This window comes from Micrasema longulum, unplaced genomic scaffold (genome assembly GCF_059751315.1).
Source record: "Micrasema longulum isolate JH-2025_06_02 unplaced genomic scaffold, ASM5975131v1 h1tg002175l, whole genome shotgun sequence".
NCBI classification, from domain to species: domain Eukaryota; kingdom Metazoa; phylum Arthropoda; class Insecta; order Trichoptera; family Brachycentridae; genus Micrasema; species Micrasema longulum.
Window position 1 is genome coordinate 336,819 of NW_028279340.1, and position 27,459 is coordinate 364,277.

A 27,459-nucleotide genomic window follows, 5' to 3' on the forward strand; every position below is an offset into this window, starting at 1 on the left:
AAAAGAAACTAGTTCTTGTGTTTGGAGAGTGGCTTACACTGTTTTAGTTATTTAGAAATTTGAAGTTATATAATTTCAAATAAAAAAAATTGTGTTATAAATGTTATTTAATGTTACAAATATACTCATACATACATATAGATACACAGACACACATACATACATACAAGCATACACCCATATGATATGATATGAATTGAAATTTTCGATTTACTTTGTTTTATTTTTTATCTTGTTTTGATTACATTTATGAGCACATACTATTTATATCGGTAGTCAGATGGCAGAAGGGACCATCTGTAATTTTCAAAAATGTTAAGGAGAGCAGAAATACTACTCAATTTCAAGACTTCAACGCCAAATTAAAATATGTTAGTGTTGCTTTTCAATAATGAATTACCATTCTAAATTATGCTGTTTTTTATGTGTATTCACGTGTATTTACTGAAATATTAATTAAAACTTTTGAAAAATAAAAAACATAAAAAAATACAGATGGTCCCTTCTGCCATCTGACTACCGATATGTGTGTTTGTATTTTTTTCCTATATTTAAATGGCTAATATATAAGTATTTACTTATTTACTAGCCATTTGGCTATTCTTTAATTTTAATTGTATTATTTTACTCTATTTTCTTACTTTAAAAAAAATATTTCTTTAAACCATTCTTATCTTGTTTTGTTAAGTTTTTTCTCCTTAATAATATTTTTCAAAGCATCAAAAACAATATAATAAAAGTTTATTATTTTATACGTTTACAGTATTATGTCTTAACTCTTTTATTTGATTATTAATTAAAATTAATGTCTGAGCACCCGATGACAAACTATTATTTAATAATTTATCGGGACAAAATATGTTTTTATACTTTGTTTTATTTATAGCGTATTAATATTGTAATAATGTGTATATTTTATTGAATAAAGACTCTATAAAAAATGCATACATACATATATACACAGTATACACACATCCTCACACACACACACATATATATACATAAATACAATGTAGCAATTTAGAAATAAACATCAGTCTTAACTCAAATGTATAAGCATAAAATAATTATACATTAATACTAATTAAAATAGGAATGTACTGTATGTGTGTATTATGTATGCATAAGTATTAGGTATTGCGTCGGTGGTAAATACTATTTTATGATTAATATTTGGGCTAAATACTAGCGGTTATTTGAGTACAGTTTTTAGAGGTCAGTTTTAACAACAAGAACCTTCGTGTAAAAGGTTTGGATAAAATCAATAATTCTTCTCTTGCAACAAAGTCTCCGTCTGGACGTATTGTAAGTAAAAATGTTCATTTACCGGTATGAAAACATCGTTTTTTGATGGGGCATTTGCTTTACAGTAAATAAAATTCAAACGTATGTAGTTAAAAAGTTTCAAAATGCACATTTATAAAGCGATTTTTTTTGTTTTTAATATTTTCTATAACTGGTTAAGAGCCGATAATTACACTAGTAAACACATAGACCTGAGAAAAAGCTTATCGTTATGTTACCAGGAATCGAACCCAGAACATTCGTGAATTAGGTATGCATGCGCTCCATTACACCAGGACCACGGGGTCGCCAAAAATGCTGCAAGAAATATAAAATAATTAATAATAGTAATTCATTCAAAAGTGATGGACAGATTTATCAATCAATATAATTGGAAATCCTTTTGTAAAAGCAACATCGTACTACTCAACAATGACGTATAATGTATAATTATAAGAGAAAACGCGGCCTGACTTTTCTTCAAACAAATGTACTCCCGTATTTTCTCCCCGGATTATGGAGTTAGAGCAGTGATTTTTTAACACACTATGGATATTTACCAATAATTGGTTTATATTAATTTGATGTGTAATATAACGCTGTTATGTTTTAAAAAAATATTTTTGTGCTGTGAACAATAATAAAATGTTTTTGGGACAAAGTTTTTGATTTATGAAAACGACTCGATAATGCTGCTTTTTTGCTTATTACATTATTGATGTGAGTTGTCCATGTCAATTGTCTGTGTATTGCTAGTACCAAATATTTAACACGTTCAATTTCAATTCGTCGTTCTTCGTTTATAGCATGTATTTTATGACTTTTTTTCAAGATTCAAAATGGATACATAAGTAAAGGTATAAAGTAGAAGTATTTTTGATATTTTAATGTACATTTTTAGTTCCAAGTTTAGTAATAACGTTTTAGTACGCAGCTCGCAAAGGTTTCGCTATTTAAGATCACAATCTTGAAGCATTACAAGCTTTCTTGGGTTTTAATAGCTGTTCTGGTTAATAAATGTACCTAACACTCGTGGTGTAATAGCCAAAACTCTTGCAGAGTTCCGGGTTCGCTTCTTCAAGTCTGCGCTTGATTTTCTGTGCTTGAAATCACCTGTCATTGGGTTACTGAAGTTGAAGAAGTACTAGGGTAAAAATCTAGAAAAAAGAAATAGAATGAAGAGAAGTCCGCTTTGTCGTGCAGTGGTAAGCACATTCACCTATCATGTTTGAAGTTCTGGGCTCGATTCCTGGAAAGGTCGATATTAAATATTGTTTTAAAAGGTGTTTTCATACTGCAATATTTTACAGTCCCCAGTGACTCGCACCTTAAGCGTAAGACTGATCAGCTTACATTTATGTAACAAATGATCAAGATACGTTGTATTTGGTGTACCAATGCAATGCCCTATACACCACGGGTGCAAGTAGGGAAATTATGGTAATTATAAAGTTGAAGATTGTTACTTTAATTAACAATATCGAGACATTTGTGTCATTATGTGCTATTTTTATTTGATTGAAAAGTTCAGTTGTTAAAAAAAAAAAGTTAGTTAATAGACCATCAAACTAAGACAAATTTAAGAAAAAAATATTTTAATGCATCGTATTATCAGCGCTATGATTTTTTCACTTTTGTGATTTTGAAATTACTCCGCCTGTGACGTTACGCGTTCTCTACGGTGGGTTGTCCTGATTGGTGGGTTGACAACCCGGTAACCGGAAATGTATTACAAATTACAACACTGTCATTCATTGATTTAGAAGAACTAGTGACGTAGTTCAAAGTTGTTCATTTTTATTTATTGTTTTATACATCAAAAAAAAAAACTTCAAATTAAAGTTAGTCGAAAAAAACAATGTAAAAATTAATAAAAAAATGTAGTAAAGTAATTTATAACTTTAACAAAAAAATATCAAAATTGAAAATGTAATGACATATCGCAAAAATAATAAAATAAGGATTACAACATTCTGTCATCGGTTGATTTAGAAGACACGTGGCGTCATTTGAGGTAGTTTATTATCATTATGTTTTTTATACATTTTAGAGAAACTTCGTAGTACGATTAAATGCTTTAATTTTTACGTGAATGCTTGATACTATAAATGCGAAAGTGTGTTTATTTGTTTTGTTTATTTTCCTTCACGTCTCAACGCTACGGAGCATTGGATTACCTTTTTTTGCATAGGCATAGCCGGTGAGATGAGAAGTAAAATGAGATACTTATTTTTCACACCGAATTGAAAAACTGTAATGAAAAAAAATAATCATAAATCAACAATGAGCAACATTACTTGAAAATGTATAGGCAGTAAGGTGGGATGTCAAAATGAATCAATTTGAAATTAATTGTTTAAGTTTGAAAATTTTATTTGATTTATCTATGGTAAGATTGGTTTGCTTTTCGTTTTGGTTTTGTATTGGGATTTCGGATTTGTGAATAGACTAAACTAATTGACCGTTGTTTTTTTTTCATATCGATAGTTGGAGGACCGGCAATCGATACAAGCTACTTTCTTTTCTGAAAAAATGTATCAATCCATGGGGAGAATACATGAATTACCTAACTAATTTCTTCCTAATACCACGTAAGCGAAGCTGCCGGTAAAATCTTGTAATTTTATAAATGCGGAAGTGTGTTTGTCTGTTTGTTTGTATTTCCTTCACGTCGCAACGGAGCGAACGATTGTCAATTTTTTTGCATAGGGATAACTTGAAAGCTGAGAAGTGAAATGGGCCACTTTGCATCTCGAAAAATATAACTCCCACGGGAAAATTCTAATGGCAAAATGAATTCTTAGCGGGGAAATGATTTAAAATTATATCGGAATAACGATGCTACATCGCCATAGACTAACGGATCGTCGTTTTCTTTTTAATTTGGAGGTACGGCAATTGATACAGGCTACTTTTTATCTCAAAAAATTTATCATTCCATCGGGAAAATTCTTATTGTTAAACGTCAAAACTAATAAAATAAAAATTTCTAATACCACGCAAGCGAAGCCGCGCGTAAAAGCTAGTAAGTTATATTTTTAAGTAAATTTTGACAGCTAGCTAAATGTCGTATGTCGATTGTGGTAACGATTTATACAGATATAAATATGAACTATGAAAATATGTATATCTCATTCTTACCTGAATGATTGCATGTGTATTGTGATTTGCTATCTCTTTTTTATAGAATTGTTGAGTGCAACGCAATATTTTATATATCTTAGATGTAGGTAGTATAGAAATGACGTGTCTATTTATTTCACGTCAACGTTCAAAACAAAGTAATTTCAGCGGAATAATATCTAAAAAACCTTTGCATTTTGCAGGTGGGTAAAATACGGCAAATTTAGACCAGGTATTTGTCAATGTCACTTTTTGGTGCTGGAAAACTTTGACATTCAATTTCAATACGACAAAAGGGGATATTGAAAATTTGAAATGCAAAAAACGATCATGCTACAACTTTACCTAAAAGTATGTATGTATGTATTAGTCAAACTACATAAACCTAATACTCTGCAAGCAACTTGCCAAGACATATGTTTGGAGCATGTTGATGTACGGTTGTGAGACATGCTGCCTTGCCGAAAGAGATAAAAAAGACAAGAGATTTTTGAGATGTAGTGTTACTGAAGAATATTAAGAATTTCCTGTAGATACCACATCACTAATGAAGGGAGGCACCTAATCAAAAACATCTCATAGAGGCGAGTCCAATGGATCGGCCACGTGGTGCGCCATGGGCTTCTCCTGCATGACATAATAAATGGAATGGCTTAGGGGACAAATCATAGAGGCGCCCCGGCAGGAGTATTTAGAACAAGTATGCAACTACACCTCATATGTTTATTGATTTATTTACGGACATTGTCAAGTTATACAATTTATAGGGATGAATATTACGATGTAAGAACAGTTAAAAACATTAAAAAATAATAAAAGAAGCATTGACAAACATAAGGGACATCAAGACAAGATCTGGACTATTTATTTAGTGCTCGTTTAAATCGTTGTAAACTCAAACCAAAAAAGTCTAGATCTTGTCATGAGTTGACAATACGACGGGTCATTGGAGAATTGAGGCCATACTCTGTGCTATACTGATCGATAAAAAGTACTTCATTGTTTCTCAACCACGAGTCGCAATATGGAATTTTACCAGTCCCAGTAATGATGGCACATTGATTATACCATAAAGTAAGCTGAACATATATATGGAGTCAATATTAGTTCTACATTTTTGTAAATTAAAAATATTTAATATTGACTCTATATCAGTATATGAGTAGTTATCTCTCTCCAGTCTAAGCATGCACGCTACTTTTCGAAACAAGCGATGTTGGACTGATTTAATGTGATTTATACGATTCACATAGAATGGAGGCCAGACCATGGAAGCATATTCTAGAAGAGGGCGAACACCTGAGCAATAAAGAGTTTGATAGTGCGGACATGAGTAAAATCAGAGGATATTCTGTTAATGAAGCCAAGTAATTTCAGTGATTTATTTACTATATTATCTATATGCTCGTTGTATGTCAGTTTATAGTCCAAAACAACTCCTAAATCTCTGATGGACTTAATTACATCAATTTTGGAGTTTTTTTATTAGGTGCTCGAAGGAAATCAGTTGTTTTGTTCTATGAAATGAGATTTTTTTGCATTTTTCAATATTAAGTTGTAATCTGTTGACTTTACGCCATTGGTTAAAAGAGTAAATGTATTGAAGAAGAAAACAGTTTTGTAAAGTTTGAATTATTTTAAGAATATTGTTATTGTCCGCGAAGAGCCAAAAGCGGGAGTTAGAGAATGATTTAGCAACATCATTAATTAACAAATTGAAAAGCAGGGGTGAAAAAGGGTGTTGAGCTGAAGGGGGCTGCAGAGAGTAGAGGGCAGTGGAGGACGAGATGAAAGACCTTGCTGCAAAGCAATGCCCAGAATTGAAGCTGCGAAGAAGATAATCCTGATGCATGAGTTGGTATCCAAAGTAGAAGGCAGTAGTAGTGATGTTTCTATGTATGCATAAACGTTTGGTATGAGTAGTTTGTTACATGAAATAGTTATGTGGAAGGAAAACGATATTATCGATTATATTGCTGTAGAGTATGCAAGCTACCAGATGGTTTATACATTTTTAACTAGTTTCAATAGCTGGATACTACAGTGCAGTGAAAAACGGAGTACTTTGTAGAAACTGAAAATCAACTTATATCTAACCTCCAAAACACAGTTCCCCGTAATCGAGTATTTAACGATGCAATAACGTTTGTAATTCAGAGAAAAAAAGTCGATATTATAAACAAATGAACGCTGTATTTTTCGGGACTGTAACTGAAAAGAATAACATGGTGGTCAGAAAATATTTGAAAAAGAAGTGAGGGAGAAAGAACGAAAGAATGAAAATTGATGGAAAATTTTGTGATGGAAATTATTGAGATTTTTTGTACTTAATTTCATTAGCATTTACACCCATAAGTATGCCTATAAAAAATACACCATGCATTTGGCACATGGTGTATTTTTTTATTGTGATAATAATATTTGTTTTTAAAAGTTTCATTTAAGTTAAACTAAGTAAGTCAAGTCTTAAGTTTTATTTTAGATACTAAAACTAAAGAAATTTTTTGAACCCGAGTAAAAACAGCTTTCTATTTTAATTAGTATTACTGTATTGTGTATTATTTTCTGTTTTTATTTTGTATCATTTACTTGTTTCTCGTATACATTCGAATTTATATAACTTAAAATTACTAAATAAATATAACAGTGTAAGTCACTCTCCAAGCACAAAAGCTAGATTTTTTTTGGAAAGAAACAGCTTTAACATTAACAATTATAAAAGTAGATTGTAGAGAAAAAAAAACTTGTATCAGTTATGTAATTATATGATTGGATAAAAAGTAAAACCTAATTGTTTGATAACGCTCCAAATGTTATAACGACAAATAAAGTGTCCTATCAAATAAAATAAAATATTTTATTTGATAGGGGAAGAGTATATAATGCTCCTACAATATTATAAAATTAATTTTCCTCTCCATTTATGCACAAAAATGCTTTAACTGCATCATATTAATTACTTATTATGTTTCAGTTACTTAGAAATTAACCCATTAATTAATTAATGTTAGTAAATATTAGTATTTAACTAATTGCCGACTTTTTATGTCTACCGGTTTCGAGACGTACCCGTATTTTCGTCAGGACACTCACTACACCAACATGCAAATTTATTTATTTATTAGGAAATCATACAGTCTTTGTACATAAATACAAGGTACAAAAGAACAATAAAAAAAAGTAAGATCAATTACAGAATTCACATTAATTTATTATGAATGCAGGAGAGGGGAAAAAGTAATTAAATTCTAAAAAAAATTATAAATAAAAATAAAAATATTATATAAAAAGTACATAAAAGGGAGAAGACATTATTTAGCTCCAACTATACTTTCCTCCCCTCTCTATCTGCTTCCATGAACATTTTTATTTCTGAGTAAAAATTCACAACCAAGAATAATTAATTAGATGCAGGCAGTAGATGTACATATGAATAAATAAAAATTAAGAGTTGAAACTAAAAGTTAAAATTACAAGTTTCAATTAAAAAATAAAAAAAAATTAAAAGTTAAAATTTAAAAAAAAAGTTAAAACTAAAAGATTAAATTAAAAGTCAAGATTAAAAGTTAAAATTTAAGCAGGAGATACATTTAAAATGTCTTTTACAGATCTGATAAAAATATAGTATTTACAGTGTAATATGTTGATGTCACTAAAACTGTCATTATATGTAATCTGTATTCTTCGAAGAGTGCTATTTTTTTTCTAAATTAAATTTAAAACGATTTTTTTCTAATTATAAAAAAAAAAAATTTTTCAAATACCAAAATATACTTTTACTTTTGTGTTGCCTTGAATAAAAAGTGAAAAGTGAAGAAGCTCGTGTAACTTTAAAACTGATCGGTAGAAAAAATAAAAAATAAGTGGTTGAAAAAAAAGTTGTTTTATGTTTATATTTATTATAATTTGTTATTTATTTATTCAAACGTTTTAGACACAAAAACTACATTATAAAATCCTATTGCAGTTTAGCAATCCAACCACATTTACCATCTTCTCCGATTCGGAGAAGTGAATGAAGAGTGAACCGTTCCCCGATTTTAGTTTTCTTGTTTACATGGTTATTAAAAAAAATCGAATAGTGGTATTTAATACACGTGAATTTTCGTGAGATAATAATAATATAAGGTCATCTATATCCGTGTCTTTCGTTAGGGCCGGGTTCTACGTGCCTGGCGCTATTTGTCTATTGTTTAGGCGTTGCGAAATGCCAATCCCGCTATTTCGATATCAACCAATGGTTATTAATAGCTTAAACATCATCCTATCGTAATATTATAATGAAAATTAATATCAAAACAACCTTCTGATGTTATTCAGATAAAGGCAAGCCTCGATCCCATAAATAACAACGCCGTAATCCAATTTATGCGCTTGTGGGCACTTTTAATATTTTTTTATTTATATCCCTACAGAGATGAGGTAGATTTTTTTCAAATTCAGGATTATGGATATTCGAGCGTTTACAGGGCTTATGACCTGTCATTGGCTGGGTTAAGTGGCCACTTTAAGTAGGTACTACAACATTCCCCATTCCGCTTTTTAGCGAATATCCACACCAGGTAACATTTTTGATTTTTGTATTTATGTTACGAATCGAGAAACCATCTACAAGCGAGTTAAGTTAATATTTATCAAAACATGGAAAATGTATTAAGTGAAATGTAAATACACTTTTTTGCCAAGTCAAGTTCACTTATTTAAAACGCTTTCCTAGTTTTTTGAGCATGTCATATCTTTGTTGGTTTTTTTACGTAATTAAGCATCCAGCTCTTTCGTCTAGGCAAACATCTTTAAGACCCATTTTTGAAGATACCTGATTGGGTACGTTTGGTGGTCAACAAATTTAAACGAAAACCATGGAGTTTCATTTCCACTTCGTTGTAAAATTATTAACCATAAAGTTTTATCAAGAAATATCTTCAAATAACACAACTATGTTATGATACACATAAATAATGAACTAATTTATGTGCTTCAATTTTTGTAAAAAAATGTTGTTTTTCCGCATTCAATTTTCCTTAAGTCCATCCTTTGTCTTCCTTCGTGAAACAAATTATCTTTTTCTGTGTGGATTGCTAGTATAAATTTAAATTTTACTTCTTGTCAATGTACTTACTAACAAAACACATCAATTAAATATTTGATGTAAAAAATAATTTTAAAAAAAACGAGAATAGTACGTACATAATATGATCAGACTTAAAGTTTAAACAGACTGGGATAATGCAGTTTAAAGGCAATAGTTGGTTGGTGAGGAGACACCTTTTCTCTGCTTTTATTGGAAGGGTGGATTTACTTTAACATCCATTTTCTTTCAAACGCAAAGGTCTGAGAGTGGTTGATTATCAAATTATTATTACATAATATGTCAATTTTTTGTACCCAGATACAGTATATTATACATATCTCAACCAAGACCAGTAATCTTAAACCTTTCAGAGTCTAAGCGTGAAAAATAAAACCGCGAGAGTATCAGGAATACCACAGTTAAAATTATAAAATACTAATTTCAAAATAAATGTATAAAATGTTTATTGTGATTGCCGTGATCGTGTTAATAAAACTGTTTTGTAATATTCCAAATTTTTTGCAAAATTCATGCAGTTTTTCATAAAATACTGTTGCGAAAGGATGCTTTATGACATCACGTTCCTCTTCTTCTGCTACACGTTAAATAACACTGATCTAGTCACACAATCCGTTAACGGGGAGTTGAGAGGGGGAAAGCATATAAAACCTTAGGCACGAAATTCAAATTTTAGTGGTTATTGCTGGAAAGAAATGGCCAAATAGCAAGAAGCACACGCACAAACTGACCAATGTATCGGAGATTATTAAACTGTAGAGCGGATAAATTGTAATGTTTGCTGTTTGCACAGGGAAAAACCGAAGACAAATGAGAATCATTATCATTGATAGAATTCGAAGAAAATTTTTTTTTATAATTTTGATACAATCTTTCCATTATGGGGTAGAATTATCCAAAAAACGAAATCAATATGATGACTGATAAAAAAGTTTTTGAAAAAAATATGCTGCCTGGCGGACCCCAGATAGACACGGAAAGGTTAAACAGGGATCTAGTTATATTCTACCCAAGATTGAAAATTCGCTTTTAATGTTATTGTCACAAATAACTCATACTTGTGATATTTTCTGGGTTTTTGTGCCGTGTATTGATATTTCTTCTTGCCGACATTTAACCATTACAACGCTGTCCGAAGCGTCAGCAAAAAGAAGAATCGATACACGGCGCAACGACCCAGAAAAACATCGCAAGTATCGAATGGCCTTAAAAACCCACGAACTTTAATCACAAAGAACTGATTTATTATTAAAACAAAAGACGTGTGCTTAAACTCACAAATTTGGAATAATCAGTGACCGGCTTAATCGCTTTTTTATTTACAATTTTGAATTCTGTGTCCTTATGAAATATTATATAATATCTTATTTTGTAATTTGAAACTCACTGTCCTTACCTTTTTTGTATAAATAGATTTGATTTTATAATAAAGATACAAGTCTTGGAAATGTCGCAAAAGCGATAAGCCGGTCACCGGTTATTCCAAATCTGGGGTTTTGAGTATAACTCATCTGTTATTTTTATAATAATTTATAAATAACTTCCACCAAGGATTTTGACTAACAAACTTGAATGGCAAATACTGTGAATTGTATCGAAATAAAATACTAGTTAAAAATTCAAACAAATTTAAAATCAGCATCATTTCCTTATCGATACCTAGAGGTGCGTAGAGCACTGATAGGTATTCCAATTGCACTGTGCCTTGATCAATCAATAGGTGTACGCAAGATGATCAGTATCGAGTTTAGGGACCATAAAATGCTACAGCCAAATAGTCATACTTAAAAATCCACAAAACGATGTAAAATATTTTTTTCTTCAACCATATTTTTTTTCAGATCCTGTCCTTTTTTCGGCCCCCTGTAGATCACATGAAGGCAACCCCCGTCCGAGTTTTTGATCATACTAAAATTCTAAATTTGTTACGACAAAGAGAGAAAACATTTTTAAGAAGGGAATATGAAAGTCTAGGCATTTACAGGGCTTATGACCTGTCATTGTCAGGTTAAAGTGGCCACTTTACACACTGTGTAACATTCACTATTCTGCTCATGTTTAAACATCCACATTACCTTAACTCTTCCATCTGTTGTCTTCTGTGACGTAAAAGAGCTGAAACCTTTCATGCGGGTGAGATTCATCCGGCTGAACCATTTCACCTACTAGGCAACGCCTGAAAACAATCTTTTAATTTTTATACTTCTCCTTATACCAGTTGTGACCCTATGGAAGAAATCCAGCCTATCTACAAACATTTGGACGTACTCAAAACATTGTTGATACCAAAATTCGTTCAAAAATCTGACGTTAATTTATTTTTTTAAACTATTTTAATCCAGATTGCGTAAGCATTTGAAGCGTTAAATCCAATTTTAAAGGAAATCACTTAGAGCGCGTCCGTATGTGTAATATTATACATGTATATACTCTATGATTATATAGGATTTTACCGGATTGGGACTAGAGTTATTTATCAAGAAAATTATTTTAATCCACAGTGCATTATATGTCTCTTTAATTTTGGTTAAATTACTGTGATTTTTTTAAAAATAGTGTTCGCTGATTACTAGAACCCTATTCTATTTATTTATTTATTTTTGCTTTATTAAGTTAGTTTATAACATCTTAAGAACTTGTATAAACTTTTAATAACATTACAATTTTTTTATCAAAATATCTCAATAACATGTTTTTTCAAATTAATTTTAAATATTTCGATTTTTTCTATCTCCTTTATTTCTTCAGGTAACTCATTGTACAGCTTCAATCCCTTGTATAATGAGTTATGCGATTCTGTTTTTCTCCTCATTGGTAATCTTATCTTTTTTTACCCCTTATTTCATACGTATGACATTGTTGGTTAAATTTTATTATTGTTTTTTATTTTATTCATCCCCTTAATTATTTTATGCATAAAAATTGCTACATTATATTTTGTTTCCTGCTTTACCGTGAGTAAGCCAATTTCTTTATGCATTCTTTCTACATTAGAATAGACGTTTCTTTTGAGAATAATCCTCATCGCCTTTTTTGAAGAATTTGTATATTTTTAATTTCTCCTTCATTACATAAAAAAAGAATGGAAAAACAGTAATTTATGTGTGGACATATAATTGTTTTATGTATGAGAACACTACTTTTTGTATCTATTACATTTCGTAATCTATGTGTGTGGATGGTTATTTTTATATTTCAGCCCGCAAAATTCGGAGAAAATCTGACCAAGACTAGAAAAGGGTTGCCCATATCTGCTGTGGAACATGGTACATCTGTTTGTATTCGAAATAAATAAAATAAAAAAAAAAAATATTAAAAAAATGGCGCCTTCGTGTCATATAACATGTATTATAACATTTCAGCTGAGCTTGCAGTCATCGATCCCTGCGATACCTATTCATAACGAAACCTTTCCCCCGACATTAATACATTCAATTATTACATAGGCAGTATCTCACAAGTCGCAAACCAGCAATCATTTCCAGGAAATTGACTCCACTTGACTGAGACATCAAACTTATACACGAACAGCTGTGCATTTGCCACCGTATTCATAATTACTGCTTGGCGGTGGATTACTTTCACTCGAGTGATAAAGGTTCGTATTTTCGATAATTTAATTTCTTTTCTCTAATAAAACATGGCAATGAGCCCCATTTCACACCATGGTAAAAATCCACAAGGCATGATACAATAATACGAGGCTAGCGCAGAGACATGCATATTTTATAGGCCCAAATTTTTTTACTAATTTCATTGACCCCAAATTTTCAAAATTTTTCTTCTTTTAAAAAACACGCACTACCTTGGATTCAAACTAAAGATATTAAGTCTTTTTTTCTATGAAATATTTTGTTGCTCTTTAATAATAAGGAATATTATTATTGATTTTTATATTTTTTAATTACTATAAATAACAAAGTACCTTTTAATCTTTTGCAGAATATTTTCTTTTCTCTTTCTTATATTACACAAAAATATTATACCTGTCAATTTATTATTGGATCAAAAAATTCATAAACATTTCTTGTATACCCACGAACAGGCCATGCCTTTGTGGGATTTTTTGTTTACTTTTTTTACAGTTAATATGTATTTCTTTACTACATAATTATCCTTTTTTTTTAATACTCTGTTTTTACCTCTTATGTATATTGTAAAAAAAATACTTTAAATTTTTTAATTAAATTTTTAAAAAACAGGTGGATTGATTTTGATTGCACGATAATTATGTTTATCATTTTTTTGCCAGGCAAACTCAATAACTGATTAATGTTCACTCGATTTCCTTTTGCAGACTTTTGCCTGAAGGTAGCCGCTGAATTTGAAATAAATTCAAAATAATAAATGTCGATGCATCCTAATTTTACCGTGCCGTGTGGATTTGGACGACACGAGTAAAGTGGGTCTAAGGTGGGATGAACCCGCGACCTAAAAACCTCCGCTTGGATCATCGTATTTTTAATTCTTCGCGCTTGTAATTCATCGAGTGTTTCAGTTGCTTTCAATGCGGACTGTCGCTCTGCTTGTATTTTCAGACGCATGTTCGATTGAGAAGGCGTCTCAGAGGCCCTCAAAACATCTTGCCTATTCTCCTCTACGGATACGAATCGTGGCACCTCACTAGGGCCCAAAACAGCGAAATTCTGAGTTTCGAGAATTGACGTCTCAGAAGAACTTTGGATGTGCTGTGGTTTGAATTTGTAAGGAATGAAGTAATGAGAGGATGGACGCAGCAAACCCCGGTGACAAGTGTCATCAGGCGGAGGCGATGCGGTTGGCTTGGTCATGTACTTCGGATGCCTCTTGAGAGCCTAAACCACACTTGCCTACTTTACAAGGCATCAGGTTCTCGACGTCGTGGACGTCCATTGCTAACTGTTCGCCGGCAGTTCATGTCAGAACTACGGGACTCAAACTTAAGAGGATGCACAGGAGGTGACAGCCGACAGAGATGCCTGCAGGACTTTCGTGGACACCGTATGCTCTAACTCGGGAGCGGACATGGACTGATGATGATAAATATATCGTAATAACGTAATACACGTAATAACATGCGTCACTTTTTGTAAATGTCACGAACTATTTTTTTGTGTAGGTAAGTAGTATAATATATACGTAACAAATCTACTAAACGCAATATTTCATCCTACAATTAAAAAAATACTAGAAATGCGTATGATAAAACATTGTGGAACATTTCCGTCCTCGATTCCTTCCAATAAATTATAACATTATCGCAAAAAGCGCTCTCTTTGAAACTGCACTAACCTGCCAAAAGTAATTAAAAGCCTCGCATCATGAATTAAACGACATACTTTTTTACCGGGAGAGTATTATATACGAGTACCTACACATTATTTGTCCACATTCATAACTGTGCAACCGCAGAGATAAACCGATTTTGGCGCATTGTCTCCGCAATTTAACAGAATTCCACTATGTTTACGAAGAGTACATAAAATAAGTAACTGTGTATGAAAAAGTGCGTAAAATTGAGAATAACACAAACTTTGGAAATATAAAAGCGTAGATGAATTCAAGATATAAAAGCCAGTTTCTTTTGTTTGAGTTTCACGGGAGCTGTAACATCAACAAATTATATTGTTGGGTGATTGCCAAAAACACAAAATTATAAAAAGGGTGGAGAGATAATTGGGATAGATGATATCTTTTAAAGGGGTAGCAATTCAATGTAAATATATGGAAAAATTGATAAATGTTCTGTATTTGTTTACCAAAAAATGTACACAAAAAAATACTGAAAGTTTGTTCTATTGTTTGTTAGCAATGCTCCAATTACTGGAGAAATAGACTTTTAAACGTGGGTTGATACGGTGAATGTTGAATGATAATTAATGTCATTTTCTCTAGGCGGTGGCAGGTCATAAGCCTTGCAAATGCCTGGACGTCGTCTTATCTTCTCAGAACAAATCTTGATATCTGCCGTTGTTCTCAATTATAGTGCATGTGTACGGTTTGGGCACGTTCAAAATATTGTTGGAATAAGTTACCTGATAAAAAACGCATCAGGATTTGACCTTTATGATGCGAGTCACCTCGTGGAAGACTAAGCAAATGGTCTCCCGCTCACTGACAGCCGGTCTGACGTGACGCGCGGGGGAGTCTGTCGGCTCGGCAGTTCGGGTGGTCCGCTCACGGCGGCGGCTGCGGCTCCTGGAACCTCGGGGAGCTACTTCATCGCGGCCGCGAGAGGCCGGCCCGCCAGCGAAGGATCCTACTCCCGCGGGTTGTGGAAGGAGACTGGCCGCTCGCGCTGGCACTGCAGCGCCCCTGCCGCCCGCGCGGGAGGCGCACGCGCCACCACCCCCTGCGGGAGGAGGTCTTACAGAGCCTACCCGAACGGGGAGCTAAACAGATCTACTGTCGGTTCGTTATTACTAGAATTCTCAAATGAACAAGGAATCATTGGAATCGTCCACACAGCACAGTAAAGTTATGATAAAAATTATTCAGCGGCTACTCTCAGGTAAAAATCATGGCCTCATAGTGTTCTAGTTATTGCGTTTGCCTGGCATAAAATACAGTATTTTAATTACTTACGCAAAATCTTAATCACATTAATAAAAGTTTCAGACCTCTTATCACGCTATGCCTTCTAGCTCACTCTCATTCCCACTACATACAAACGAACACGCTGTGTTTCTTGTGCTAGCTTCTCTGCAGGCTTATTCTGGTACAATTTCGTTTCGTAAAGCTAGGGTTTCCTAGGACAGCGGTGCCCGTATCTTAACGGCCGTAGTGAACGATGATGCGGTGGACAGGCGTCGTAACGGTGGCTACAGAGTGGTTTCCTAGGAAACCTAGCTTAGGGTCATTCGTTCGTCATATATCCATCTCATTCTAACGCAATCAAAACTATATTTTGCTCTCGTTCCCTTTCATACGATACGAATAAATTTACAAAACAAATTTGCTACAGCATAAGGCCACAGCTCTTTTACTTAATTAAAATCAACATGTATGCATTGTCAAACACATACAAAAACATACTTATAAAACATTTGTTGGATAAAGCGATTACTTTACCGGTTTGTATTCCTCAAAGTTTCGCACAGAGCTCTCGAATCTTGTGTGTGATTTATAATACTGGAAGCTGCACACAGAACTTTAAAATACGAATTGAACGTCGTGTATATAACGAAAATCTGTGCACAAAACTCTAGCATCGTCCAAGTAAAAGACCGACGGCTTGTAATACTGAAAGCTGTACACAGAACTCTTAGATCCAAATGAAACGTGGTTTACAATTCTGAAAGCTGCGCGCTGAACTTTAGCATAAAATAAAATACGGCTTGTAATACAAAAAGCTGCGCACAGAACTCTAGGATCCAAATGAAGCGTGGTTTAGACAACTTAAACACGTGCACGGAAATCGAGCATCCAAATAAAACACGGTTTGTAATACCTTCGACCCGCACCCCCGCTCTCACGCCACTGCTCTTCCCTTCGTCCTGACAAGTTTCTCTTCGTACGACCGCGACCGTGGGAAATGGGAAGGGAAAGCTTTTCCCGACGAAAAGCCCGCCTGGCGATATAGCGACTTTTAGACTAACAATTTTGATAATCTATAATCGATTTTACATCAAACGTCTCAGAAAGTGTGCTAAATTAAGTTCCATTTAATAGAACAACCCATTCATTATCCAGCATAACTAAGTTCCCGCAATTATTTTTTAAATTTGAATTTTGAAGTAGGGCACACACAAGCATATTCTTATGTTTGCTTCAATAATCACAATGTAAATATATTTCGTTTATAAGTTTTTTAATACATAATATGTCTTATTCCTCCCAAAATTTAAATCTGGTTTGAGTTTGTTTGAATGGGAATGGATCACTGTGTAGAATGTGGAATTACTGGTGAATGAACATAATGTTTTGTATATGAGTATAAATTTGAAATATAAAAAAAATTAAATAATAAGTAATAAATTAAATACATTAACATAATATGTATAAACTCAATAAGTATGTGTAAATTATAATACGTATATAATGTATGTGTGTTTATAAATGCGTTGCAAGTGCCCCGACTCAACGCGGATTTTCTAGCGAGCCGAGGCAAGCTCACAAGTTTACAGGCTTGGGTCGTTCCTGTAGCTTAATCACAACTAACTATCGACGTGCTGATAAGCGACGTGATAACAATTTCTCACCATGGTTTTTTATCTTATTCGCGATCACAATGCAACATCCGTGAACACCTGATATTAAATGTCAAAATATTTACGTTTCGCGACGTATAATCCTGCTGCGCAATCACATATTTGAATTTCACCGGTGTAAATATGGAAAATATTCCAAAACTGATATTTTTATTATTTTATTTATTATTTTCCATGCTATTTATTGAATTTAGCCGGCGGTTGGCAAGCCAAATGTCAAGAAAAGCAGTCGCCATAATAATTGTAATCTAATTTCCCTTTTTTGTATTAGATACTCCTCACTATTATGCAAATGCAATATATTGTATTTTTTTTTATAGTAAACACCGATTTTTCTCCGATGAACTGTATTTATTTACGAGGAAAAAAAAAACAAACCGACACGAGCGTTGACTTATGACTGCGATAACTTAAGCATGTTCATTATTGTTCATTGTGATCTCTCAAATGATTAGCATTTTTTTCAGCGCTTCGATAGTTATTTGTGATTGAGCTACTAGGCTGGTATTTCGAACGCATTTATGGCGCGTTTTTACGTACTAAATACGCGCTATACTAGTCCTAGTTATGTCGCTATAAACTTTGTCTCTGTAATCAACTTATGCATGTAAAATATAATAAAAAAAACCTTTGCTTTAAAATTTGATTTGTTTTTTCTTCATAAATCATAATATTATATTTCTGCATTTTCTAAAATTAATTTTGTGATTCGCATAATTTTTAAAAATGGGAGTCAAATTTTTACATTTTCTCTGGTATTGTGATCATGTTCATTTTAGCTTTGATCATTTCTTTTCAAAACTTCGGTGTTTTTTTTAAAAAATTAATAATATTATACACAAATAAATATAATTGATTGTGAAATAAGTTTTGCTCATATTCGTACTTTTAATTGATTTAAAATCAAATTCACCCATATGTATCTGAATTTTTTTTCAGAATTGTTTCAGAATTCAGTTAAGGAATATGGTTAGTTTGTTTGAACTTTCATGGTTTGGTAAAATTAATAATATGCTGCTACATTTATTCATAGCAAATTTAAAAAAAAAAATATTTTACATTTTAAGTTTTTCCACACATATTTTGTAGAAACGTGGGTGCTGGATTATCTCCCCAAAATAAAAAGATTGATGTGATTTAAAGTGCATCTACCACTCTCGATGTATGTGATCAATTTTTACACCGCTTAACACTCATCATTCCTGTGTACATTCAAACATCCCTATCTATAAATGTACCATAAAACACATCCACAATAGGGAAATATCACGTACTACGAATACCGATAAAAATATATGAAATAGATTTAGAATAATAAATTTTACTTTCAAAATCAACATGGATATTGTGGAAAAATGTTTTCATTTATAACTTTTTTTTAAATATATAAAAAAATATGTCACCAGAAAAACGCGAAATATTTGGAATGGAACAATGGAACACCGGCGGTAAGATCAATCCAATCTGAAAAGACATCTGCCATTTTAACGCATTGACGACGGCCACGTAAATACGTTGAAAACCAATTTATCACGGATGAAGATAGATTTAAGGGCTTAAGTCTAGCGAGAAGCAGGTCAAAATCAACAGAGTTAAAAGCACTACTAAAATCAAGTAGGACCAAAAGCGTTAGACGTTTATCATTCATTGCTTGTCTAATGTCGTCAGTTATTTTAACTAAGACGGTAGTAGTGCTGTGACGTTATGTGCACGTTATAGTGAGCCACGTCCGGCAGCTTTCCCCGATCGTCAACGAGCGATTGAATTTGGGCGCCGCCAAGGAGTATTATGTCCTTAGATGCGTGTGGGGTACGTGTAATTGTACTTTTTTATTTCCCTTAAAACAGGACATCCACCTTAGGTAATATGTGTGTTCAAGTAAACGCATATTTATTCACAGCTTTTATTTATTTGAATATTTATAATAAAAACGGGACGTTTAGTCACGTTAGGTATGTGGTAGTCAAGCTGTCATAGGGAAATATATTTTTAAAAATTAAAAATTAATAAGGGTCTATGAAATACTATCGGGTAAAAAAAAATATTTTTGTATTTATTAGTAACATAAAAAATGACTCAAAATTGTTGATTCCCGCGAAAACGGTAAATGTCACGATTCGTTAAAATTTTGAACTTTGTTTTTGTCCGTTTAAATGTAAATAGAACATGGTCACAAAACTTGACCTCACAATGAAGAACTTCAGCCTACGGGAAATTGGATACAATAAATGTTTTCAAAGGCGCTGTAAAAATCGGAGTATTAAATAGTAAAGCAAAGTTTCCTGAAAATGTAACAAAGAAATAATACAAAATATTTAAATAAAAACGAACTACTTTGAACGACGACACTGGTTCATATGAATCAAACAATGATAAGAGAGTTGTGGAAGATTTCCGGTTTGCTTGCCGTCAATGGACTAATGGGCAGAACTGATCGAGAATAAGCGGAAGAGAACCTCTGACGTCACAAGTGGAGTTATTTTAGAAACACAAAACTTTAAAAATCGTAGCGCTGATGAAACAATATATGAAGTTGAAAAAAAAAATTGGCTTAGTTTAATAGCAAATAATAAATAAAAAAAAACCAATGAACTTCCTCATTGTCAAAGCCAAACATGTCGCGTTTTTTTAAAAACATATTTTAATAATTTTTTTTTTTTTTAATTCTGAATTCATTTCACGTGTTTTTTTCGGTATTGTTAGTATGTGATATTTCCCAATTACTATTTATGAAAAATCTAACAGTAAGTGTTTAAAATAATTATTTTTTGATGTGAGTACTGTTTGCCTAAAACCCACTTACTTTTGTTACAGTTGTTACAACGCAGTTCCGTATAATGCGTTGTAACAATCAATCAATGTAATAATCAGTGAATCAAGTAAACGTACAAATTTTGTTTGTTTTAGTAGGCACTAATATTCAAAAGGAATATTTTTGTCATTTTTACGCGACAGAACAAAACGTTCTGTCACGTAAGTTTGAGTTCATTAAAGATTTAAATAGAAGTGTCAGTAAACAAACTCAATCTATTAGTGATATTTAACCTCTTGACGCGTACAGCCCCACGTGGGGGGCGGGAAAAATCCTGCTCAAAAAGCGTATGCCCATACGGTTGGGACCAAGTACTTATTTCTTTATAAAACCCAGATACTGTCTAAAATTTGATTACTTTTGACATCTATGGAAGATTCGACAAAGAAAAATGAATCCTTTTTAAATATTTATTCTACCGACCGAATTACAGTGATTTTAAAATGTCAATAATATCTTACTACTGTGGAGGTTAAAAATTAAAAATGTATGTATTTTTTCATGTATTTTTTTTTTGTTTCTATTCGAATCCATTTATAACTATTACTAAAGGACAGTCAACTCAGGTTAAGAAGGCACTTTTGACACATTTCAATAGTGTTGTGACAGTATTTTTCCTTTCGATTGTCGATCTCGATTTTGAATTTGGAATAATTTTCCGTCAGATGGGGTGAATCGGTGAATAGAAACAGGTTTTCAAATTTACGACTAAGAAGCCTTATTACTAACTAAAACTATCATAGAAGTAGTGAAATTATTTGTTTTATTTGATCATTCGACCGAAACACATAAATCAAGGAACAACAAAATAATAAAAAGTTATAATATGCCTCCCACAATAATATTAGTACGACAGATTAGTAACAGTAATATAGCTACGTGCAATTATTGTAAAAGTAATATTTTTTTAGATGTTGAATCTGTTATACCAATGTTATTTATTTAGAACTCGAGAGTATTATCTTTTAACATACTAAACTATGGTAAAGATCATAATTATAATAATAATCGCGAGAGAAACAGTAATTTTTTAGGCTTTTTTGTACGTAACACGATGCAAACTTGACTCGTACAACCTGCGCTCACGCCGCTGGTCATCAAAAAGGCTAATAAAAACACATTTTTCTAAAATATATGTATTTTTTAAAGGAATAACCCGCCAAACTATTTTTAGAATAACTCGATATTTCATTTAATTTCTTTCAATCTCATTCATCCACATTTCTATCACTCTCAATTGAACTGTCATTGCTGCTTTCATCTCTCATATTAATAAAAAAATGGCTACCTAAAATATTATCTATTCTCACAACTCTTTCATAATCTTCTCTAATTCTTCGCACCGTTCTGTTCACCACTTTAACCCAGTCTGCTTTAGTTACATGTGTACAAGCATCTTTTAATAATTTTAATGTGGTAAATTAAAGTACTGTATTGTGTCTTGCTACACGATTTCAGCTCATATTAACTCAATTGCTTTATATTTGCAATGATGAGGCGGTAAACATTTAGCTTGGTGGATTCTCATGCAAATTCAGCGACGACGAATCTTATTTTTTGGTTTGTTTTCTTTTAACAAATGTGCCAACTCCGCTTTGAACATGTCCATGTTTGCATTGTAATTAATTAATTCATACGGGTAGGTACTGTATGTCAATTATCCCTTTATTTTGCCTTGCGCACTTGCAATGTTTCCAAACCTGCTAGTTCTACGCTCAAATTAAACAACGTAACGTGCCAATTTCCTTCTTCTCAAAAAATTCGTTGGGAACGGAATAGTAATTTAGCATATGATCCCGAGTATTTGACAAGGTGTGCTTTACGCGTAAGTTTTCATAATATTTATTTCCACAACAAATTACGCAATTTGTTTCCTACACTTAGCTGTCAATATTTACGGAACTCCACGAGCGTGTAAACGTCAAAAGTGTCATCTGATATTGCCCGAACTGTAGTAATAATTCAAATTCAAATGTGATTCTGAAAAGATAATCTTATTTGCGTGAAAAAATTAGTACTTTTTAAACTATTTTTTTTTCCATCTGACAGATTGTCAAAGCAAACGGAAATTTTGTTAATGTTCCCAGGGTAGTAATTTTTTTTATGCTATTTGCTCATCCAATGAGAGAACTAACGAAAATTGGACCTCTCGGATTAAAAAACTCTGGTGGACATTTGACTATTATCTTTAAAACATAATGGCCTCAAATATTATTTAACATGACATAAAAATATCCGCGTGATGTAAAACAAAATTTGTTTAAGTTCAGAGTTCACTCCCTGATTCAATTATACTCTTATCAAATGTCCCTTTACTTATCTACTCTGTTGTGTCAATCAATGTTTCCGCGTGCACAATAACATTTTAGAGAAATTAACAAATTGCCTTTCTTACCTTACATTTGTGTGAAGATATATATTTTTCGCGATCTGGCAACATTACGCGGTGACTTCACGCATGCGCGCGACGAAAGTGGGGGGTTTTTTGGACACAATCTAATATATTCAAATATGATTCTACCCTCCTTCTGGACTATTCTTAATTCTATGACTAAAAAAGGGATTATTTTTTTAATTTAAATCTTTTATACTTTAAATTATTTAACGCACATTATTTACGAACTATGGGTCAAATTTATAATCAACCCGAAAAAAAAGTAAAATGTGTTATTATCCTACAATTTTGTGTTTATTCAATCAAATTAATGTAATTTTATTGAAATATGTTTAAGACTTACCTTATTTATAATTTATAAGGATGATAGGAATTCGCTCCAAAACAAACGAACCATTTTTTACTGTGAAATGTTTATTAACGACGTATACCTACAAAAAATGAAGACCTACTTAGGTGTTCCAGTAATTGAAAAAAAACCCGGCGCTTTAAATTTCAGTGGGTACAAAAATCATAAAATTTGTGAATATTATTTTAATGAACACCTTGGTAGAAATGATTTAAACATAATTAACTTACGTTAGTAAGTAAGTAGTGTAAGTTATTACACGGTAATAATATTTAAATAGTAAATAATTATTTTTACTATTTTTTTAATTTTTATTTATAAAAACATTATACAGATGTTCTTTAAACCCTGTCACATCCGAAACCACGATGATCAGTTCAAGCAAAATTGGCACATTAAAATAAATTTTTAGAATGAATAAATTTTTTTAAATGCATGTCAGAATTCACAAAAGGTCTTATATAACACTTGTGTAAGAAAAATAACATTTTGTTCGCCTCCCTCATCACCTTCGATAGCTCAGTTGGTAGAGCGGTGGACTGTAGAGTTATCTGATATATGGTTATCCATAGGTCGCTGGTTCAAATCCGGCTCGAAGGAACTTTTTAAACTATTTTACAATAATTATTATTGTCCCGTAATTTTCACCATATAAAAAATGTATAAAGAAAACATTTTTTTATATGTTTTAATACCGTAAAATAAAAAATCTTTTTTTATGTATTTTGAATTCAATGTGTAAAATTGGTAATAATTTATAAGTTCATCGTCAAATTATAAATCTAATAGAATATACTCACGCAGGTATACAAAAAAAACATGTAAAGTGATCTAAAATAGTAAATTAAAAGTAATGAATAAATAAATACCTAACTTCTCAATAAAGTAAGTCAGCAAAAAAATACATAAATTCATTATACAGGACCTTCTGCAGGCAAAATGATTAAATAATATTTTTATGAACCCGCTCCACGCTATGACGTAGGTTATTGCAGGTTGTAAGCCTTGCTCGTACTACGCAGTGACGTCACAATGACGTCAAAGGAATACCCCCATAGTATGTAGGTAGATTTCTGGAACCACAATCTATGTATTCTAAAACTCTGGAAGGGGAAACAAAGGTTATTTTCATCCCCCCTCCCTTGGGATTGTTTTCATCGCACAGCATTTTTATTTCATATTATTTTGGTAATATGAGAAATCCTTATTTCTCAGATTTTCGTTTTTACTATGTCTAATTAAAAAAAAATTGTGTTGGAAAATGCGGCTATTCATTCTTTTGAATACTACTATTATGATGTGTTATACTTTTTAAAAAATCTAAATTTACCTTTAAAAAATATTTCATTTTCAATGGACACGTGAAAACTGGCTAAAATTTAAAAAAATATAAAATAGGCGTCATTAATATTATTCGTTTAATGATATTTTTGCTCAGTTCCTTATATATATGTTTCTTCATGTAAATATTATTGGTAGGCCGTATATATTATATAATAAATACATATCACGCAATCTTGTGGCAATCCATTGTGAGATTGCATGACATCTATGGATTTTTTTTGACAACACCAATGGCAAAGATATTTTCTTGTAATCATGTTACAAGAGATTGTAAAATATGTCCTAATCAAACACTTTTTTAGGATAATGCTTCGGATTTTGTATTGAATTACTTCAACATAATTTATATTATTATTTTCAGTACAAAAGTATTCGCTCGATTGTGACATTTTTACTCGAAGATGTCGTTACGCATCGTTTTATTTTTAAGATAAGTATTGTTTATTATGTTCATTTTAATAAAATAAGCAGTGCATTTTTTAATTCAATAAAATGTTTCTTTTCACGTACAAATTTTAACAATCAAATTAATACGGCAAAATCAATAAATGTAATATTTTCATTAAATTTTGTTTTCACAAATTAGCCATCTGTTATACAAACTCTAAAGCTTTTGCCAAAATCAACTTAATAATCAACACTGTTTTCAACAGAGGGTGCCAACAACAGAGTAAATACCTACGATTTCTTGAATATTTTAAATTATTTGAAAATTGTGTTTTGGTGCAATTAATACTGATAAATATATTGCGTGAACTTATACAATTTTCCTTTCATTTTAATCATTTTTATTTCGATTGTAAATTAGATGATAGTTTCACACATAGGTAATATCGCGCAGTTTAAAAATCGTAATTATGGAGGAGAACAAAGTGGTGTTCCAATAAAAATTGTCCGTTGAGTGAGAAAACGACATATTAATTATTTTATATTCTCAAAAATGTATGCATGGATAAGACGCGATGTTCGTCTTTCGCCCCGGGTATCGAGTATCGTGATAAAAAGTTCCAGAATAAGTTACACGCGATCTATTTATTATAATTGGGTCTATGAAATATTTACCAATAAAACAGATTTACTCAAATTAATGCTGGTACAATTCTTTACAAACAAATATGGCGCAGAACCTGCTAGCTGCTAGGATAATAAAACGAGTTTTATATTATTAAAATACGTTTAACTAAATATATAGTTACGTTACTACGCATTTAAATTCGCCTTTCTCCCTTTATTATCTAACTTGTTCTCCATAATTTATTAATCTAACAGACTTTCGTTATGATAAGACGAAAAAGATAAGACGTAAGACGAAAAATATGCCATCGTCAGTGATAAAAAAATGCGTTGATCGCACTGCAATAGGGAAATATCACTTTTTTAATAACAATTTTAAAGTAATAAGGGTCCATGGAATACTGCTGAGTAAAAAAATATTTTTGTGCTACTTATTAGTACCATAAAAAAATAGTTAAAGATTTTGAATTTTAAATTTCTGCGAAAACGGTCATTGCATTGGCCACGCCCCATACGTCACGATTCATGTTTATTTAAAATTCTGTTTAAAACCGTTAAATTTTTTTATCGAACATCGTCACAAATCTTGACGTCACAATTATCAATACCAAACAGGTTGCGTTTTTCTAGGGTCATATTTTTTTATTAATTATTTTTTAAAGTTATGTTTGGAAACATTTCGCCTCAATATTCATATTTTTGAAAATACAATCAATTTTCCTTATCCATTTCATATATTTTTATCAGTATATATATATCGGAAAAACAGAACAAATAATATATTGTTGCATTCGTAAATACAATACAATTTAGGAAATGAGTAGATAATTAATAATTTATTTAATTATATTAATTTAAAAAATACAACTGCCAGCTAGTGTCGTATTTATAGTTACGACTTGCACATTGCGCATAAATAATTACGTACTTAGGAAATAAGTACATTAAAAAAAATATATATTGGTTCTTTTACAATTTATGTATTATTTTTTTACATTAAAGATAATGTTTGGGGTTACCGTACCGAGGGAGACATTTTATGTAATTTTAAAGCATGCCTTATTAAACATAATTTAATCATAATATCGAATACACATAAAACATAATAAAAACACATAAAACTCATCATAAATACAGTATCTATCGTTCTTACATAAATGATTGCATGCGTATTGTAGCATACAACTTTTTTTGTCATATTGTTAAAGGCAAAGCAATATTTGCCATATCTCAGATGTATGGACGGGGTCTACGTTCAAGGCGCACAAAAAGAATTCGGTAGTGAGTTCGACGCAGCACAAAGGAGTATTACCAGTTCAAAAGTTCGCAAAGTTATTTATTGAGGTTTTATGGCATAACATGTTCTTAAAATAAGTAAATAAATTGTTTTGTACTCATTCTCTTAATTTAACGCTAATATAACATATTTTAAAGAAATAAGTATTTTTTTAGGCTCCATAATTTTATTACGTAAATTAAACAAAAAATGGGTAATTTTGATGTTTAATTTTAGTGTTTATTTAAAAAGCACAATTAATTACAATCATTTGTACTCAAAATACATAACTAAAATATAAATTAGTAATTTGACTTAAATACAATAAAAAAAATTAGAATCTGTTGAATTTTTTAGTTTCAGGATTTTCTTCTCCACTATCTTCATCTGCTGATTTGGGGCAATAGTAAATACAGTAGTGCCTCACACAACGAACTTAATTCGTTCCAGGAGCAAGTTCGTTATGCGAAAAGTTCGTTATGTGAAACGCGTTTTCCCATAACAATACATGTTAAAAAAAATAATTCGTTCTGTAGCATAAAATATGGTAAGATGACATAAAAAAAAGATAAATTTTTTGTTAT

At 31.7% G+C, this 27,459-nt stretch overlaps 1 protein-coding gene and 1 non-coding gene across 2 annotated transcripts in view; one reads left to right on the forward strand and one right to left on the reverse strand.

Annotated features, from left to right (window-relative positions):
• LOC148272846 (uncharacterized) overlaps positions 1–15,762 on the reverse strand; it is a 187,087-nt gene extending 171,325 nt beyond the window's left edge. The window contains exon 1 of the mRNA XM_088239518.1: positions 15,511–15,762. The gene's annotated coding sequence lies outside the window, so the exon portion shown is untranslated. The remainder of the gene's footprint in view (positions 1–15,510) is intronic.
• A 7,987-nt stretch (positions 15,763–23,749) lies between these two features.
• On the forward strand, positions 23,750–23,841 carry TRNAY-GUA (transfer RNA tyrosine (anticodon GUA)). The gene is given in 2 exon segments: positions 23,750–23,786; positions 23,806–23,841. It is a non-coding gene; the product is annotated as a tRNA-Tyr (tRNA).
• Positions 23,842–27,459: the final 3,618 nt, after the last annotated feature.